A 20,949-nucleotide genomic window follows, 5' to 3' on the forward strand; every position below is an offset into this window, starting at 1 on the left:
GACTTCATATGGTCTTCTTTCGCTTATTAAATGACAATATACAATATATTTCAATTTTATTGCAATCACGATTAGGTTGTTTGAGGTCGCAACTTCAGGGAAAACATGCAAATGACAACTGCAGCATTAAAGGACATTTCAGGTTAGTTGTCAGAGTATAATAATCTTTATATTTGTCCTATTATTTTGCTGGAGAAATAAACAGGTTGGCAATCCATATGTAATTTCGAATCCAGAGAGTCAGGACGGTCTGTCCCTTAGTTCAAAAATAAGGACAATTAAATCCAGTGCTTCTAACATTATCGAAGAACACGATTTAACTATTTGGTTGTTCTGGTGATGAATTACATCTTAATATTAATGTGATTCATTTTGAAGTTAAAGAATCCATACATTCAATTACAAAGATATAAAATTTTATCTATGTTTTCTTTCTTCCGGCAGAAATTGTTTAGTAGGAATTTTTAGCTGTCGGAATTAGGGCAAAAAGGAGTCAGGTGCTACTGTTTCGCATTTATTGAATAGATGTTGGCACTAAAAGTATTCAAGAAGTTCTTTAACGCCAGTTCTCAAATTTCAAGCCGATTTCTTCAATGCATACATCTTGGAAGGTTAATAATTACTGAAACCTTCATTATTGATATAAAACCCTTTAATTATAAGGTAGCGTGGCCGAGCGGTCTAAGGCGCTGGTTTAAGGCACCAGTCTCTTCGGAGGCGTGGGTTCGAATCCCACCGCTGCCAAGAGCTTTTAGGAATGATCCCCCAACAATATAGAGGTTAAGGAACAAACTAATTAAAACTAGGCTAGATCTTAAAATGACCCTCTATTTCGCACTATCATGGGTATAGTCACACTGAAAGAAAAACTCTCCTCCATTCACGATTCACAAAGCTTGTAGCACCAATAAATAATGTCTATATTAAGCTATGAAGTTTACAGAAGATATCAAGATAATCTTACTACTGATAACAACAATTTCATTTTGATATTATTTGCTTAAATGATTCCTATTTATTGCATTTGGATATATTCACAAAGAGTATATCCTGCACAAAATGATGTAAAAGCACGCTTGCACTAAACTATATGTGATATAGTATTACGTTGCACAAAGGCAATCAAAATATAATCCAGAGACATGAATCATGAATTACCTCTAAATACAAAATTATTGCCTTATAATCATACGATAAGATAAGATTTTATTTCAACGATATGCTTCATCATTTCGTTTGAATATGTGAGTATTAGATTCTTTTTCTTGAAGAGTACGCACTAACCTCTCTGAAATCTTTGTTCAGAGAGATCATCGCGGTTGCATTGATTTCCTTGTTTAGCAGCAAAGGTATTACTCTATTTATTCATTATACATATATATGCATTTACATACACTGTAACATATCGTAATCAAACAAATGCAAATTAAATATCAAATACTATAGGAATGACTTTGCCATCGCTTAATATTTGTTACACAGAGTGTAAAAATAACCATGAGGCAGTGTTACAGCAATTACAGGAAATTCCTAAAGCCGGGAAATTTTGTCAAGCACAGGGAATTCCTACAGCCGGAAAATATTCCCAATTACATGCATTCCCTAAAGTCCCTACAGAGGATAACCAATCTCACATTCTCAGTCGCGTGACCTCATCTACACTACAAATTACCTGAATCGGACTATATTATAGGTCAGATCTCCCATTTCGTCACATTATCAAAGGACTCATCATGATGTTCACTTCTAGTTCCCCGGTGTGTGTTTCTATACACATGGAACTAACAGACTATCAACCCCAGACCTCGCCCCTTTGCCAACTTCACCATTCCAAGAATCCACATTTACGTTAAGAAGTCCTCCACGTCCACCAGCACCATCCCCTCCTGCTTTAAATAGGATGCCTGTGCTGGAAGTACGGAAAACAAGACGCTTTGTTAGCTGCAAGTCGCAGACTCCCTTCGCGAAGAGAAGGCTGGTCTTTGAGGCGGAAAGAGAGGAGCAATCTTTTTATACACAATTACGAATTGCAATAATAAACGTAGAGATAAGTATTATTTGTTTAATCATCATTTGGCAATATCATATAAGCTCGTCATTGGATAAATATCTTTCGAGCAATATTGCAGCATTAACTTCCGCAACTTCAGTATATTATTTATCATGCTTAGCCATTTTACCAAATAGCTATACATCACTAATTATTATAAATAGAACGTAATGGAATAATGATTAATGACAATACAGTTCAACAGTATTGCATACGCGATTAGAATGTAACAGAATAAAACTAACACTAATAAGGTGCTATGATCACCATCGATGTGTTTTAGTTTAATACTTCCCTAAAGCGTATTCAAAATTTCACGTGAAACATGAAGACTGACCTTATCTTAGCTTCTTAATTGATGACACTCGTGATTGCAATCATATTGCAATCACAAATGCGTTGTGTAACATCGAGGTCACAAGGGAAGAAACACGAGCGCAAATTCTCCAGTGTGCAACGTGAAAATATACAGATTACCCGGAAAATATCCCCATACCGTCACGGTTACCGACAGCACTCAATTAGATGCAGCGTAATCAAAATCAGATTGCATGACTTCATGATTGTAAAGAGAGAAACACAAGTGATATAATTTAACGTAAAACAACATGAAATTAATATACTCACATAATCCTATATCAGTCGCAAAATATTCAATCTTGATATATAACTCTGATTTTTCATGTCTTTTTAGTGTAATTCAAATGTAATACAATCACATTTAAGTTTTTTAGCATCGCGATTGCACTGAAACATAAATGCATTTCATAATACGAATAAATGCATTTCATAATACACATAAATGTATTTCAAATACACATGAATGTATTTCAAATACACATGAATGTATTTCAAATACACATGAATGTATTTCAAATACACATGAATGTATTTCATAATACACATAAATGTATTTCATAATACACATGAATGTATTTCATAATACACATGAATGTATTTCATAATACACATGAATGTATTTCATAATACACATGAATGTATTTCATAATACACATGAATGTATTTCATAATACACATGAATGTATTTCATAATACACATAAATGTATTTCATAATACACATAAATGTATTTCATAATACACATAAATGTATTTCATAATACACATAAATGTATTTCATAATACACATAAATGTATTTCATAATACACATGAATGTATTTCATAATACACATGAATGTTTTTCATAATACACATGAATGTATTTCATAATACACATGAATGTATTTCATAATACACATGAATGTATTTCATAATACACATGAATGTATTTCATAATGCACATAAATGTATTTCATAATGCACATTAATGTATTTCATAATGCACATTAATGTATTTCATAATACATATAAATGTATTTCATAATGCACATAAAAGTATTTCATAATACACATGAATGTATTTGATAATACACATAAATGTATTTCATAATGCACATAAATGTATTTCATAATGCACATAAATGTATTTCATAATACACATGAATGTATTTGATAATACACATAAATGTATTTCATAATGCACATAAATGTATTTCATAATGCACATAAATGTATTTCATAATACACTTGAATGTATTTCATAATACACATGAATGTATTTCATAATACACATAAATGTATTTCATAATGCACATAAATGTATTTCATAATGCACATAAATGTATTTCATAATACACATGAATGTATTTCATAATGCACATAAATGTATTTCATAATACACATGAATGTATTTCATAATGCACATAAATGTATTTCATAATGCACATTAATGTATTTCATAATACATATAAATGTATTTCATAATGCACATAAATGTATTTCATAATGCACATAAATGTATTTCATAATACACATGAATGTATTTCATAATGCACATAAATGTATTTCATAATACACATGAATGTATTTCATAATGCACATAAATGTATTTCATAATGCACATGAATGTATTTCATAATGCACATAAATGTATTTCATAATACACATGAATGTATTTCATAATGCACATAAATGTATTTCATAATGCACATAAATGTATTTCATAATACATATAAATGTATTTTAAGAAGTTCTCCGCGTCCAACAGCCAGAAAATATTACTTGTTCCTCTGTGTCCTTCCAAAGGGTAACCAATCTAACACTCTCAGTCGCGTGACCTCATTTGCCCTACAAACCACGTGATTCGGACCATATAATAGGTCAGATATCCCATCTCGTCACATTATCAAAGGACTCATCATGATGTTCACTTCAGGTTCCCTGGTGTGTGTTTCTGAACACATGGAACTGACAGACAGACTATCATCCGGAGACCTTATCCCTTTGCCAACTTCACCATTCCATGAAACCACATTTCCTATAAGAAGTTCTCCGTGTGCAACAGCATCATCCCCCACTGTTTTAAATGGGATGCCTGTGCCGGAAGTACGGAAAACAAGACGCTTTGTTAGCTGCAGGTCACAGACTCCCTTCGCGAAAAGAAGACTAGTCTTTGCGGCGGAAAGAGAGGAATAATCTTTTTTATACACTTGTGAATTGTAATAATAAACATAGAAATAAACAATTATTGTTTCGTCATTCGGTAATGTTGATAAGCTCGCCATAGGATGAATATATTTTAAGCAAAAGAGAAGTATTAACTTCCACAATCACGGTAAATGATTTATCATGATTTGCTATTTAATTAAATGGCTACGATCATCATCGTGTAGAAATGCCGAGCGACTACATCTGATCTTTCGCTTATTTAATGACATATAATTCAATTTTGTTGCAATCACGATTAGGTTGTTTGAGGTCGCAAGTTAAGGGTAAACATGTAAATGACAACTACGGCATAAATTAAATTACTAATAAGTTGCTACGATCAACCTGTAAAATTGCCGAGTCACCTTATCTCATTTTCCTCATGATTAATGCCAATACAGTTCTATAAAGGTTTGTGGATATTTTAGTAACAAAATATTCAACAGTGATTTATAGTTGTTTCTATTGCTACGCAGAAGAAAACAGTTGTGTGACTTCATAATTACAACGAAAGAAACAAACAAATGTATATTATTTCGGCGATGATGGGAATATAATATTTAATCGTGATATATTACTCCAATTCATCATAACATGCGCTTACATGCACTGTAAAATGTAGTAATCTGACATATACAAAATGAATATCCAATACTACGGTCATGATCATAAAGAAAAGACAAATACGCAATAGAGGTTTGAGGATATTCTGGTAACTGAAAAATATAGTAATATGGCATTAAGGAATTTCAACACCGCAAACAAATTGAAATTAAAACAAATACATATGAACCTATTTTAGTAACAAAATATTCAACAGTGACGTATAGTTCTGTTTCTCATGTCCCTTCACTTGCGTACGGACAATATTATTCAAATGTGATGCAAGCAAAATCAGGTTTTCTGACATGGTGGCTGCACTAATTCTATTGTTACGCAGAAAAAAAATATCACATACTATGGTAATACCATCGAAAGAGATGCTAATTCCTAAAGCCGGAAAATACTACTTGTTGCTCCGTGTCCTTAGAATGGGTAACCAATCTAACATTCTCAGCCGCATGACCTCATTTGCTCTACAAACCACATGATTCGGACCATATAATAGGTCAGATATCCCATCTCGTCACATTGTCAAAGGACTCATCATGATGTTCACTTCAGGTTCCCTGGTGTGTGTTTCTGTAAACATGGAACTGACAGACAGTTTATCATCCGGAGACCTAATCCCTTTGCCAACTTCACCATTTCACGGTTCCGCAATTACATTAAAAAGTTCTCCGCGTCCAACAGCATCATCCCCCACTGTTTTAAATGGGATGCCTGTGCTGGAAGTACGGAAAACAAGACGCTCTGTTAGCTGCAGGTCACAGACTCCCTTCGCGAAAAGAAGACTGGTCTTTGAGACGGAAAGAGAGGAATAATCTTTTTTATACACTTGTGAATTGTAATAATAAACATAGAAATAAGCAATTATTGTTTCATCATTCGGTAATGTTGATAAGCTCGTCATAGGATGAATATATTTCAAGCAAGAGAGTATTAACTTCCACAATCTCGGTATATTATTTACCATAATTTGCTATTTAAATGGCTACGATCATCATCAGGTAAAAATACCGAGCGACTTCATCTGATCTTTCGCTTATTTAATGACAATATAGTTCAATTTTATTGCAGTCACGATTAGGTTGTTTGAGGTCGCAAGTTAAGGGTAAACATGTAAATGACAACCGCGGAATAAATTTTTAAAAAATACTAATAAGTTACTATGATCATCGTGTAAAATTGCCGAGTCACCTTATCTGATTTTTCTCATGATTAATGACAATACAGTTCAATTGTTTTCCAATCGCGATTAGGTTGTCTGGCATCGAGGTCGCACGAAGAGAAACACAAGCGGGAAAATGTACACACTACCCAGAAAATATCCCTATATCATCACGGCCAATGATGGCAATGAATCAAATGCAACGTAATCAAAATCATGATCATAAAGAATAAAAAAAACACATAAGCAATAAAGGTTTGAGGATATTCTGGTAACTGAAAAATATAGTAATATGGCATTAAGGAATTTCAACACCGCAAACAAATTGAAATCAAAACAAATACATATGAACCTATTTTAGTAACAAAATATTCAACAGTGATTTATAGTTCTGTTTCTCATGTCCCTTCACTTGCGTACAGTTGTGTGACTTCATAATTGCTACGAAAGAAACAAATGTATATTATTTCGGCGATGATGGGAATATAATATCTAATCATGATATATTACTCCAATTCATCATAACATGCGCTTACATGCACTGTAAAATGTAGTAATCTGACATATATAAAATCAATATCAAATACTATGGTAATACCTTCGCCATTGCTTAGTATTTGTTTTATAGAGTACAAAAATGATAAGGAGCCAATGCATTGTTTTTTCCCCTAAAAGCTTTAGCGGAATCCCGTAATTTAAAATGATGCTGCAGGCAATTCCTAAAGCCGGAAAATATTACTTGTTCTGTGTCCCCACAACGGGTAACCAATCTAACATTCTCAGTCGCGTAACCTCATTTGCCCTACAAACCACGTGATTCGGACCATATAATAGGTCAGATATCCCATCTCGTCACACATGTGCAATAAAGGTTTGAGGATATTCTGGTATCTGAAAAAAATATAGTTATATGGTACTGATGAATTTCAACATCAAAAAATTTGAAATTAAACAAATACACAAGAAGCTACTTTAGTAACAAAATATTCAACAGTGATTTATAGTTCTGTTTCTCATATCCCTTCACTTGCGTACGGACAATATTATTTAAATGTGATGCAAGCAGAATCGGGTTTTCTGACATCGTGGCTGTGAAATGTAGAAATCTGACATATACAAAATCAATATCAAATAGTATGGTAATACCTTCGCCATTGCTTAGTATTTGTTTCATAGTGTACAAAAATAATAACGAGTCAATGCATTGCTTTTTTCCCTAAAAGCTTTAACGGAATCCCGTAATCTAAAGTGATGCTAATTCCTAAAGCCGGAAAATACTACTTGTTCGTCCGTGTCCCTAGAATGGGTAACCAATCTAACATTCTCAGTCGCATGACCTCATTTGCTCTACAAAGCACATGATTCGGACCATATAATAGGTCAGATATCCCATCTCGTCACATTGTCAAAGGACTCATCATGATGTTCACTTCAGGTTCCCTGGTGTGTGTTTCCAAACACATGGAATTGGCAGACAGATTATCATCCGGAGACCTTATCACTTTGCCAACTTCACCATTCCACGAATCCGCGTTTACTTTAAGAAGTTCTCCGCGTCCAACAGCATCATCCCCCAGTGCTTTAAATGGGAGTACGGAAAACAAGACGCTCTGTTAGCTGTAGGTCACAGACTCCCTTCGCGAAAAGAAGACTGGTCTTTGAGACGGAAGAAAGGAGTAATCTTTTTTTTTCATATACACTTACGAATTGCAGTAATAAACAGAAATAAGCAGTTTTTTGTTTCATCATTCGGTAAAGTTTGATAAGCTCGTCATGGGATGAATATATTTCAAGCAAAAGAGAAGTATTAACTTCAACAATCACGGTACATTATTTACCATGATTAGCCATTTAACTAAATGGCTACAATCATCATCGTTTAAAAATGCAAAGCGACTTCATCTGGTCTTCTTTCGCTTATTAAATGACAATATACAATATATTTCAATTTTATTGCAATCACGATTAGGTTGTTTGAGGTCGCAACTTAAGGGAAAACATGCAAATGACAACTGCAGCATTAAAGGACATTTCAGGTTAGTTGTGAGTATAATAATCTTTATGTTTGTCCTATTATTTTGCTGGAGAAATAAACAAGTTGGCAATCCATATGTAATTTCGTATCCAGAGAGTCAGGACGGTCTGTCCCTTAGTTCAAAAATAATGATAATTAAATCGAGTGCTTCTAACATTATCGAAGAACACGATTTAACTATTTGGTTGAATTACATCTTAATATTAATGTGATTCATTTTGAAGTTAAAGAATCCATACATTCAATTACAAAGATATAGAATTTTATCTATGTTTTCTTTCTTCCGGCAGAAATTGTTTACTAGGATTTTTTAGCTGTCGGAATTAGGGCAAAAACGAGTCAGGTGCTACTGTTTCGCATTTATTGAATGGATGTTGGCACTAAAAGTATTCAAGAAGTCCTTTGACGCCAGTTCTCAAATTTCAAGCCTAATTCTGCAATGCATACATCTTGGAAGGTTAATAATTACAGAAAGATTCATTAATTATATAAAAGGCATATTATCATAAGGTAGCGTGGCCGAGCGGTCTAAGGCGCTGGTTTAAGGCACCAGTCTCTTCGGAGGCGTGGGTTCGAATCCCACCGCTGCCAAGAGCTTTTAGAAATGATCCCCCAACAATATAGAGGTTAAGGAACAAACTAATTAAAACTAGGCTAGTTCTTAAAATGACCCTCTATTTCGCACTATCATGGGTATAGTCACACTGAAAGAAAAACTCCTCCATTCACGATCCACAAAGCTTGGAGCACTAATAACCAATGTATATATTAAGCTATGAACTTTACAGAAGAAATCAAGAAAATTTTACTACTCTGATAACAACAATTTCATTTTGATATTATTTGCTTAGATGATTCCTATTTATTGCATTTAGATATATTCACAAAGAGTATATCCTGCACAAAATAATGTAAAAGCACGCTTGCACTAAACTATATGTGATACTATTACGTTGCACAAAGTCAATCAAAATATAATCCAGAGACATAAATCATGAATTACCTCTAAATACAAAATCATTGCCTTATAATCATACGATTCAACCTGTCATGTATTCGTGCAAGTAAGATCTTATTTCAACGTTATGCTTCATCATTTTGTTTGAATATGTGAGTATTAGATTCTTTTTCTTGAAGAATACGCACTGACCTCTCTGAAATCTTTGTTCAGAGAGATCATCGCGATTGCATTGATTTCCTTGTTTAGCAGCAAAGGTATTACTCTATTTATTCATAATATATATATATATATATATATATATATATATATATATATATATATATATATATATATATATATGTATTAACATACAAAGTAAAATATCGTAATCAGACAAATAAAAAATATATCAAATGCTATAGGATTGACTTTGCCATCGCTTAATATTTGTTACACAGACTGTAAAAATAACCATGAGGCAGTGTTACAGTAATTACAGGAAATTCCTAAAGCCGGAAAATTCCTAAAGCCAGACAATTCCTAAAATTGAAAAATATCGCAAATCCTTCTATGTCCCTACAGAGGATAACCAATCTCACATTCTCAGTCGCGTGACCTCATCTACCCTACAAATTACATGAATCCGACTATATTATAGGTCAGATCTCCCATTCCGTCACATTATCAGAGGACTCATCATGATGTTCACTTCAAGTTCCCTTATGTGTGTTTCTGTACACATGGAACTGACAGACAGACTATCATCCGGAGACCTTATCCCTTTGCCAACTTCACCATTCCATGAAACCACATTTACTTTAAGAAGTTCTCCGCGTCCAACAGCATCATCCCCCACTGTTTTAAATGGGATGCCTGTGATGGAAGTACGGAAAACAAGACGCTCTGTTAGCTGCAGGTCACAGACTCCCTTCGCGAAAAGAAGACTAGTGTTTGAGGCGGAAAGAGAGGAATAATCTTTTTATATTTCAATAATAAACGTATAGATAACTTATTTTTCTTTGATCATCCCGTAACATTTGACAATATTATGTAAGCTCGTCATTGGATAAATATCTTTCGAGAAATACTGCAGCATTAACTTCCGCAACTTCGGTATATCATTTACCATGCTTAGCCATTTTACCAACTAGCTAATCATCACCATTAATCATTACAAATAGAATGTAATGAAATAATACTAAAACTAATAAGTTGCTATGATCGTCGTGTAAAAATGCCGAGTCACCTCATCATTAATGACAATACAGTTCAATTGTATTGCAATCGCGATTAGGTTGTCTGGCATCGAGGTCGCAAGAAGAGAAACACAAGCGGGAAAATGTACACACTACCCAGAAAATATCCCTATATCATCACGGGCAATGAATCAAGTGCAACGTAATCAAAATCATGATCATAAAGAAAAAAAAACATATGCAATAAAGATTTGAGGATATTCTGGTAACTGAAAAATAAAGTAGTATGGTATTAAGGAATTTTAACACCGCAAACAAATTGAAATCAAAACAAGTACATAAGAACCTATTTTAGTAACAAAATATTCAACAGTGATTTATAGTTCTGTTTCTATTGCTACACACAAAAAATAGTTGTGTGACTTCATAATTGCAACGAAAGAAACAAATGTATTTTATTACGGCGATGATGGGAATATAATATTTGATCATGATATATTACTCCAATTCATCATAACATGCGCTTACATGCACTGTAAAATGTAGTAATCTGACATATACAAAATCAATATCAAATACTATGGTAATACCTTCGCCAATGCTTCGTATTTGTTTCATAGAGTACAAAAATAATAACGAGCCAATGCTTTTTTTCCAAAAAAGCTTTAGCGGAATCCCGTAATCTAAAATGATGTTACAGGCAATTCCTAAAGCCGGAAAATATTGCTTGTTTTGTGTCCCCACAATGGGTAACCAATCTAACATTCTTGGTCGCGTGACCTCATTTGCCCCATAAACCACGTGATTCGTACCATATAATAGGTCAGATATCCCATCTCGTCACATTGTCAAACGACTCATCATGATTTTCACATGGAACTAAGAGACAGATTATCATTCGGAGACCTTATCCCTTTGCCAACTTCACCATTCCATGAAACCACATTTACTTTAAGAAGTTCCGGAAAACAATGCCAATTACAGGAAATTCCTAAAGCCGGAATATATTCCCAATTACAGGCAATTCCTAAAGCCGGAAAGCTTTCCCAATTACAGGCAATTCCTAATTCCCTACAGAAGTTAATCTATCTCATATTCTTAGTCGCGTGACCTCATCTACCCTACACAATACATGAATCGGACTATATAATAGGTCAGATCACCCATCTCGTCACATTATCAAAGGACTCATCATGATGTTCACTTCTAGTTTCCCCGTTGTGTTTTTCTGTACAAATGGAACTAATAGACAGACTATCATCCCCAGACCTTGCCCATTTGCCAACTTCACCATTCCACGAATCCACATTTACTTTAAGAAGTTCTCCGCGTCCAACAGCATCATCCCCCACTGTTTTAAATGGGATGCCTGTACTGGAAGTACGGAAAACAAGACGCTTTGTTAGCTGCAGGTCACAGACTCCCTTCGCGAAAAGAAGACTAGTCTTTGAGACGGAAAGAGAGGAGCAATATTTTTATGTACACTCACGAATTGCAATAATAAGCGTAGAGATAAGAAATTTCTGTTTCATCATCCGGTAACAATTGACAACATTTTTTATAAGCCTCTCGGCTCTCGACAAATATGTTTCAAGGAAAGGTCAAGCATCAACTTCTTACATTTCGGTATATCATTAAACATGAATATCACTAATTACCATAATTGAAATGTACTGATATAATACAAATACCGTTAAGGTGCTGGAATCATCGATATATCTTAGACTATAGCGTGTTATTACCTGAGGTTACCGACTCCTTTCGCGAAGAGAAGGCTGGTCTTTGAGACGGAAAGGGAGGAGTAATCTTTTTATATATTTTTTAATAATAAACGTAGAGATCAATATTTTTGTTTAATCAACCCGTAACATTTGACAATATCATGTAAGCTTCTCGTCATTGGTGAAATATCTTTCGAGCAAGAAGGAAGCATTAACTTCTACTTCCACGTTATATTATTTAACACGGTTAGTCATTTTACCAAACAGTTAAACGTCACCATCAATTATTATAAATAGAATGTAATGAAATAATACTACAATTAATAAGGTGGTATGATCGTCGTGTAAAAATGCCGAGTCACCTCATCTGATTTTCCTCTTGATTAATGACAATAAAGTACAATTGTATTGTAACCGCGATTAGATTGTCTGGCATCGATGTCGCAAGAAGCGGGAAAATGTAGACTACCCAGAAAATATCCCTGTATCATCACGGTCAATGATGGCAATGAATCAAATGCAACGTAATCAAATGTATGTATGTCTTCATGACCATAAAGAAAAACATTAAAGTGTAATAATGGTTTGGAGATATTCTGGTGAAAAAAATATAGTAATATGGCATTAAGGAATTTCAACACCACAAACAAATTGAAATTAAAACAAGTACATATGAACCTATTTTAGTAGCAAAATATTTAACAACGATGTATAGTTCTGTTTCTCATGTCTCATCACTTGCATACGGACAATATTATTCAAAGGTAATGCAATCAAAATCAGATTTTCTGGTATCGTGACTGCACTAATTCCATTGTTACACATAAAAAAACAGTTGTGTGACTTCATAATTGCAACGAAAAAAGCAGAAGTATTTTATTTTGTGTGATGATGGGAATAAAATATTGAATCATGATATATTACTCCGATTCATCATAAAATGACATGTAATTACATGCACTGTAAAATAAAGCAACCTGACAAATACAAAATCAATATCAAATACTATGGTAATACCTTCGCCATCGCTTAGTAAGTATTTTATAGAGTGCAAAAATAATAACGAGCCAATGCATTTTTTTCTAAAAGCTTTAACTGGATCCCTTTCATCTAAAGTGATGTTAAAGTCACTTCCTTAAGCCAGAAAATATTACTTGTTCCTCTGTGTCCCTACAATGGGTAACCAATATAACACTCTCCTTCGCGTGACCTCATTTGCCCTACAAACCACGTGATTCGGACCATATAATAGGTCAGATATCCCATCTCGTCTCATTGTCAAAGGACTCATCATGATGTTCACTTCAAGTTCCCTAATGTGTGTTTCTGTACACATGGAACTGACAGACAGACTATCATCCGGAGACCTTATCCCTTTGCCAACTTCACCATTCCATGAAACCACATTTACTTTAAGAAGTTCTCCGCGTCCAACAGCATCATCCCCCACTGTTTTAAATGGGATGCCTGTGCTGGAAGTACGGAAAACAAGACGCTCTGTTAGCTGCAGGACGCAGACTCCCTTTGCGAAAAGAAGACTAGTGTTTGAGGCGGAAAGAGAGGAATAATCTTTTTATATACACTTACGAATTGCAATAATAAACGTAGAAATAAGCAGTTCTTCTTTCATCACCCGGTCATGTTTGGCATGTTCGATAAGCTTCTCGTCATAGGATGAATATATTACAAGCAAGAGAGAAGTATTAACTTACACAATCTCGGTATAATATTTACCATGATTAGCCATTTAACTAAATGGCTACGCTCATCATCGTGTAAAAATGCAGAGTGACCTCATCTGATCTTTTTTGTTTATTTAATGACAACATAGTTCAAATGTATTGCAAGCACGATTAGGTTGTTTGAGGTCGCAAGTTAAGAGAAATCATGTAAATGACAAACCACGGCATAAAAGGACATTTCAGGTTACTTGTCAGAGTACAGGAAACTTTAAAAGACTTACATTAATTTTCATTTATCCTAATAACAATTAAATTCAGTGCTTCTAACATTATCGTGATTTAACTATTTTGGTGCTATGGTAATGAATTACATTATTGTGATCCATTTTGATGTTAAAGAATCCATGCATTAAATTGTGTATATATAGGATTTATTATCTATGCTCTCCTCCTGGCAAAAATTATTCCCATGGATTTTTTAGCTGTCGGAATTAGGGCAAAAGTGAGTCAGTTACTACTGTTTCGCATTCATTGAATGGATATTGGCACTAAAAGTATTCAAGAAGTCCTTTGACGCCAGTTCTCAAATTTCAAGCCTAATTCTGCAATGCATACATCTTGTAAGGTTTCTCTTTAATGAAAGCTTCATTAATTATATAACACTCTATCCTATACGGTAGCGTGGCCGAGCGGTCTAAGGCGCTGGTTTAAGGCACCAGTCTCTTCGGAGGCGTGGGTTCGAATCCCACCGCTGCCAAGAGCTTTTGGCACTCCATCTGTGGCTCTAAACCACTTACGGAAGCCGAGATGTCACGATATGGGGAGGTTCTCGCGGCATATAGCCGGTTTGATGGTCGCAGGTCTGAGACTCCCATCGCAAAGAGAAAGCTTTTTTTAGACTTAGAGGATTAATCTTTTCGTATACGTTTATATAAAACAATATAATGATAAACGCTGATATAAACAAGGTTTGTCTCATCTTCCTGTAAAACTGATTATATTTTAATAAGCCTCTACTCATAAAAATATAATTCCAGCAAGTCAATGTTTGAAATATTGTGTTTGAAACACAGAGAGAAGAGTAATCGTTTTCTATACATTTATATAAAGAACTATAATAATAACCGCAAGAAAAACAACTTTTGTTTCTCCTTCCGGTAAAATATAATTACTTTTTAATTAGATTCTACTCATAAAAATAGTATACTAACTTAATGAGTATTTGTTGCATAAAGTGAAACGCAATATGGCATTAATGAATATTCAAAAATCTAAATGAAATTAAAAGGAGGACTCATAATCCTATTCAAATAACAAAATATTTTATCTAGATATATTACTCTGATTATTCATAACACATGATAAATGCAATTACATGCACTATAAAATATGTTTTTTTTGAAAAATACAAGTTAAATATTAAATACTAGAGTAATAATTTCGCCAGTGTTTATTGTTGCGTATTTAACACAAATTATAATGTGGTAATGCATCGCTTTTTTCCAAAAGCTTTCTTGAAAGTCAAAATACAGTCCAGACAATTCAAAAAGCCAGAAAATGCAGCTAGTTCATCCATGTTCCTTATTCGTGTGACCTTATGTGTACTACAAACCACGTGATTTGGACTATATTATAGGTCAGATCACCCATCTCGTCACATTATCTCAGGACTGATCATGATGTTCACTTCAGGTTCCCTGGTGTGCGTTTCTGTACACATGGAACTAGGAGACAGATTATCATCTCCAGACCTTGTCCCTTTGCCAACTTCACCGTTCGAAGAATCCGCATTTACTTTAAGAACTTCTCCACGTCCATTAGCAATATCACCCAGTGTTTTAAGCGGAGTGTCTGTACTGCAAGTACGGAAAACAAGACGGTCTATTAGCTGCAGGTCACAGACTCCCTTCGCGAAGAGAAGGCTAGTCTTTAAGGCGGAAAAGGAGGAGTAATCTTTTCATATATACTTAACCATTGCAATAATAAATGTATAGATAAACAATTGTTGTTTCATCACACGGTAACATATGACAACATTTTTGGTCCTTTTGTCACAGACAAATCTATAATTTAATTTCATGTTTTACCAAATGGCTAATTATTGCGACAATTTTTTACAAACAGAATATAATTTAAGAATAGTTAAACTTTTCAAGTGCTGGGGCATTATCGATATATATGCATGCCAGTTGACCTCATCTAACCTTCTTTATCTTGATTAATAACTATAGTTCCGTTATACTGCAATCACTATTAGGTTATCTGACATCGAGATGCAAGGAAAGAAACACAACAGTGTCCATTATAAATATATACAATCTACCCAGAAAATATCCCTATATCATTACGGACGACGATGGCAATGAATCAAATGCAACGGAATCAAATTAGATCGTATGCCTTCATGACTGTAAAGAAAATGCACAAGTGCAATGAAGCTTTAAGGATTTTGTGGTCAGAAGAGTACGGTAATATGGCATTAATGAATTTCAATACCAAACAAGATGAAATTAAAATAAACAAACATCAACCTATTTAGGAACAAGATGTTTTCTGGCATCGTGGTTTAACCGATTCTATTGTTACGCAGTAACATGATCGTTTTTTTTATATTTTGGTGATAATAGTCAGTAACAAAATATTTAATTTTGATATATTACTTTGATTATTCAAATCACACATAAATGCATTTACATACATTGCAAAATATCGTAATATGACAAATACAAAATATCAAATGCTATTGTAATACCTTCGCTATCTCTTAGTATTTGTTGCACAGTGTATAATAACGAGCTAATGCATTGTTCATTTTTCTAAAAGCTTTAACTGAATCCCTGAATCTAAATCTAAAATATTACTTGTTCCTCATTGCCCTTGCAATAGATATCTAATCTCATATTCTCAGTCGCATGACCTCATTTGCCCTGCAAATCACGTGATTCGGACTATATTATAGGTCAGATCTCCTATCTCGTCACATTATCAAAGGCCTCTCCGTGATGTTCACTTCTTGTTCCCTGGTATGTGTGTTTGTACCTATGGAACTGATAGATAGATTATCATCACAAGACTTTGTCTCTTTGCCAACTTCACCATTCCAAGAATCGGCATTTACTTTAAGAAGTCCTCCACGTTCACCAGCATCATCACCTAGTGATTTCAACTGGGTGCTGGAAGTACGGAAAACACGACGATTTATTAGCTGCAGGTCACAGACTCCCTCCATTCTGGCTGGTCTTTGAAGCGGAAAGAGAGGAGTAATCTTTTTATATACACTTACGAATTGCAATAATAAAAGTAGAGATTAGCAATTATTGTTCCATTATCCAGTAACAGTTGACAGCATTTTTGATAAGCCTCTCGCCCTAGACAAATATTTCAAGCAAAAGTCAAGCAACAACTTCCTACATTTTCGGAATATCATTAATCTATTGCGGACGGGGGTAGATTTGCTTGCCCAGTCTCCAGGAATTTTTTCCAAAGCGAGGCAACCTCATGCAACATACCTTGACTTTTTCCACTCTCTTTTAGTCAATGACTGTAAAGCTAGAACCACTTTTGTGTTTTATTTTTTTATGTGTTTTACTGTATTTAGAGACATATCTGTCATATCACAGGCTCTATCAATTCTGCAGTTGACTAAATGTGGTTTAGGGCCATATCTGCTAATTATTTTCTTTATACTCAGTGTGTTAAAAGTATTGTTGTTTCAAAGGAGGACAAAAGCAACTTTTTTGCGTGTTTATGTACTATCATGAGCGAATACGAAAAATGTGACCATCCACAATGAAGATAACATGAACAGGTAGGGAAGAGGAAGGAAACTTGTCGTTATGACTGTAAGTGCCACAGTAAAGACATACCTATTGGCACAGGAGTACATTGTAGACATGGTTTGAATCACCTTACTCTTCCCGTTCTGCCTGCACATCCTTCATCGGCGGTACTTTAGACCAAGAGGTCGGCAACTTATTATGTGCCATCACTCTATAAAGATAGTGCTTACTAGAGACAGTGGATGGGTGCTATTCAAGGCTCTCTCTCCTGCTGGTGCTAGAAGAAAGTGGTGTCTTCTAGATTTTGGATGTTAGGTGAAACCCATTTTGCTTAATATTACGGCGATTATAGTAATTATGACTGCATTTGTCATCATCACTCACTCATTACTCATAGCACAATAAAATAATAATGATCCAAAATCCCCAACCGTCATGTACGTCATGACGCCCGTCGACAGGCCAGAGCTCTTCCGTAATATGGCATTATAGGATTTCAACACAAAATAAATTGAAATGAAAACAAATACACATGAACCTATTTTAGTTACAAAATATTCAACAGTGATGTATAGCTTTGTTTCTCATGTCCCTTCACTTGCGTACGGACAATATTATTCAAATGTAATGCAATCAAAATCAGGTTTTCTGGCATCGTGGCTGCACTGATTCTATTACGCAGAAAGAAAATCAGTTACGTGACTTCATAATTGCAACGAAAGAAACAAATGTATGTGATTTTGGGGATGATGGGAATATAATATTTGGTCATGATATATTACTCGCATCATAACATGCGCTTACATGCACTGTAAAATAGCATATACAAAATCAATATCAAATACTATGGTAATAACTTCGTCAACGCTAAATATTTATTTCATAGAGTCCAAAAATAACGAGCCAATGCATTTTTTTCTTCTTTTCATAAAAGGTTTAACTGAATCTCGTAATTTAAAGTAATGCTACAGGCAATTCTTAAAGCCGGAAAATACTACCTATTCCCCCGTGTCCCCACAATGGGTAACCAATCTAACATTCTCAGCCGCATGACCTCATTTGCCCTACAAACCGCATGATTCGGACCATATAATAGGTCAGATATCCCATCTCCTCACATTGTCAAAGGACTCATCATGATGTTCACTTCAAGTTCCCTCGTGTGTGTTTCTGTACACATGGAAATGACAGACAGACTATCATCCGGAGACCTTATCCCTTTGCCAACTTCACCATTCCATGAAACCACATTTACTTTAAGAAGTTCTCCTACAGCATCATCTCCCACTGTTTTAAATGTGATGCCTGTGCTGGAAGTACGGAAAACAAGACGCTCTGTTAGCTGCAGGTCACAGACTCCCTTCGCGAAGAGAAGGCTGGTCTTTGAGGCGGAAAGGGAGGAGTAATCTTTTTATATACACTTACGAATTGCAATAATAAACGTAGAAATAAGTAAGTTTTGTGTGTTCATTCGGTAACGTTTGACATGTTTGATAAGTTTCTCGTCATAGGATGAATATATTTCAAGCAAAAGAGAAGTATGAACTTCCAGAATGTCGACATATTATTTACCTTTATTAGCCATCATCATGGTATAAAGATGACGAGTGACCTCATATGATCTTATTCAGCTTGATTAATGACAATATAGTTCAATTGTATTGCAATCACGATTAAGTTGTTTGAGGTTGCAAGTTAGTAAAAACCACGGCATTAAAGGTTAGTTGTCAGAGTACAGTAATCTTACATCAAATTTGTGTTTGTCCTTATATTTTGCTGAAGTAATAAACAAATAAGGCATCCATTTGTAATTTCATATCCAGACAAGGTCTGTCCCTTACTTCAAAAATAATGATAATTAAATCCAGTGATTTAACTGTTTGGGTGTTATGCTGATGTATTACATCTTAATATTAATGTGATTCATTATATATATATATATTGTGTGTGTGTGTGTTTATAACATGTCACGTGCTATTGTTTCGCATTCATTAAATGGATGTTGGCACTTAAAGTATTCAAGCAGTGATTTGACGTCAGTTCTCAAATTCCAAGCCGATTTCTGCAATGCATACATCTTAAAAGGTTAATCATTATTGAAAGGTTCATTGAATATATAAACCATCTTCTCACAAGGTAGAGTGACCGAGTCTAAGGTCTAAGTCGCTGGTTTAAGGCACCAGTCTCTTCGGAGGCGTGGGTTCGGATCCCACCGCTGCCAAAGCTTTTGGCACTCCATCTGTGGCTCTAAACCACTTATGGAAGCCTTGATGTCACGATATGGGGAAGTTCCCGCGGCATATAGCCGGTTTAACGGTCACAGGTCTGACTCCCATCGCGAAGAGAAAGCTAGGCTTTGAGAGGAGTAATCTTTTCGTATACATAAAATGTTATATTGAACGCAAAGATAAGCAAGTTTTGTTTCATCTTCCGGTAAAATATGATCACATTTTGATTATCCCCTACTCATAACAATATACTAAAAAATTATACTAACTTAATGAGTATTTGTTGCAAAAAGTGAAAAGCAATATGGTATTAATGTATTTTAAATAAAAATACTATCCTAATTTAATGAGTATTTGTTGCGTAAAGTGAAACGCAATATGGCATCAGTTAATTTTTAAAATCCAAGTGAGATTAAAAAGAAAACTCATAATCCAATTCTACTAACAAAATATTTCATCTAGATCACTCATAACATATGATAAATACAATTACATGCACTATAAAATATCGTTATTTGAAAAATACAAGTTGAATATTAAATACTATAGTAATAACTTCGTATTCATTATTTGTCGCATATTCAACACAAATAATAATTGGGTAATGCATCGCTTTTTTTCCAAAAGCTTTCTTGAAAGTCAAAATACAGTCCAGACAATTCAAAAAGCCAGAAAATGCAGCTAGTTCATCCATGTGTACTAGAAACCATGTGATTTGGACTATATTATAGGTCAGATCACCCATCTCGTCACATTATCTGATCATGATGTTCACTTCAGGTTCCCTGGTGTGCGTTTCTGTACACATGGAACTAGGAGACAGATTATCATCTCCAGACCTTGTCCCTTTGCCAACTTCACCGTTCGAAGAATCCGCATTTACTTTAAGAACTTCTCCACGTCCATTAGCAATATCACCCAGTGTTTTAAGCGGAGTGTCTGTACTGCAAGTACGGAAAACAAGACGGTCTATTAGCTGCAGGTCACAGACTCCCCTCGCG

At 34.6% G+C, this 20,949-nt stretch overlaps 3 non-coding genes across 3 annotated transcripts; all 3 read left to right on the forward strand.

Moving 5' to 3' along the window:
* The first annotated feature begins 662 nt into the window (after positions 1-662).
* Positions 663-744, forward strand: TRNAL-AAG (transfer RNA leucine (anticodon AAG)). Its single transcript has one exon. It is a non-coding gene; the product is annotated as a tRNA-Leu (tRNA).
* An 8,167-nt stretch (positions 745-8,911) lies between these two features.
* TRNAL-AAG (transfer RNA leucine (anticodon AAG)) lies at positions 8,912-8,993 on the forward strand. Its single transcript has one exon. It is a non-coding gene; the product is annotated as a tRNA-Leu (tRNA).
* Positions 8,994-14,616: 5,623 nt separating this feature from the next.
* Positions 14,617-14,698, forward strand: TRNAL-AAG (transfer RNA leucine (anticodon AAG)). Its single transcript has one exon. It is a non-coding gene; the product is annotated as a tRNA-Leu (tRNA).
* The last annotated feature ends 6,251 nt before the right edge of the window (positions 14,699-20,949 follow it).

The sequence above is a fragment of the Penaeus japonicus genome, unplaced genomic scaffold, assembly GCF_977035675.1.
Source record: "Penaeus japonicus unplaced genomic scaffold, GWHDUDI00000001_assembly GWHDUDI00000018, whole genome shotgun sequence".
NCBI lineage: Eukaryota > Metazoa > Arthropoda > Malacostraca > Decapoda > Penaeidae > Penaeus > Penaeus japonicus.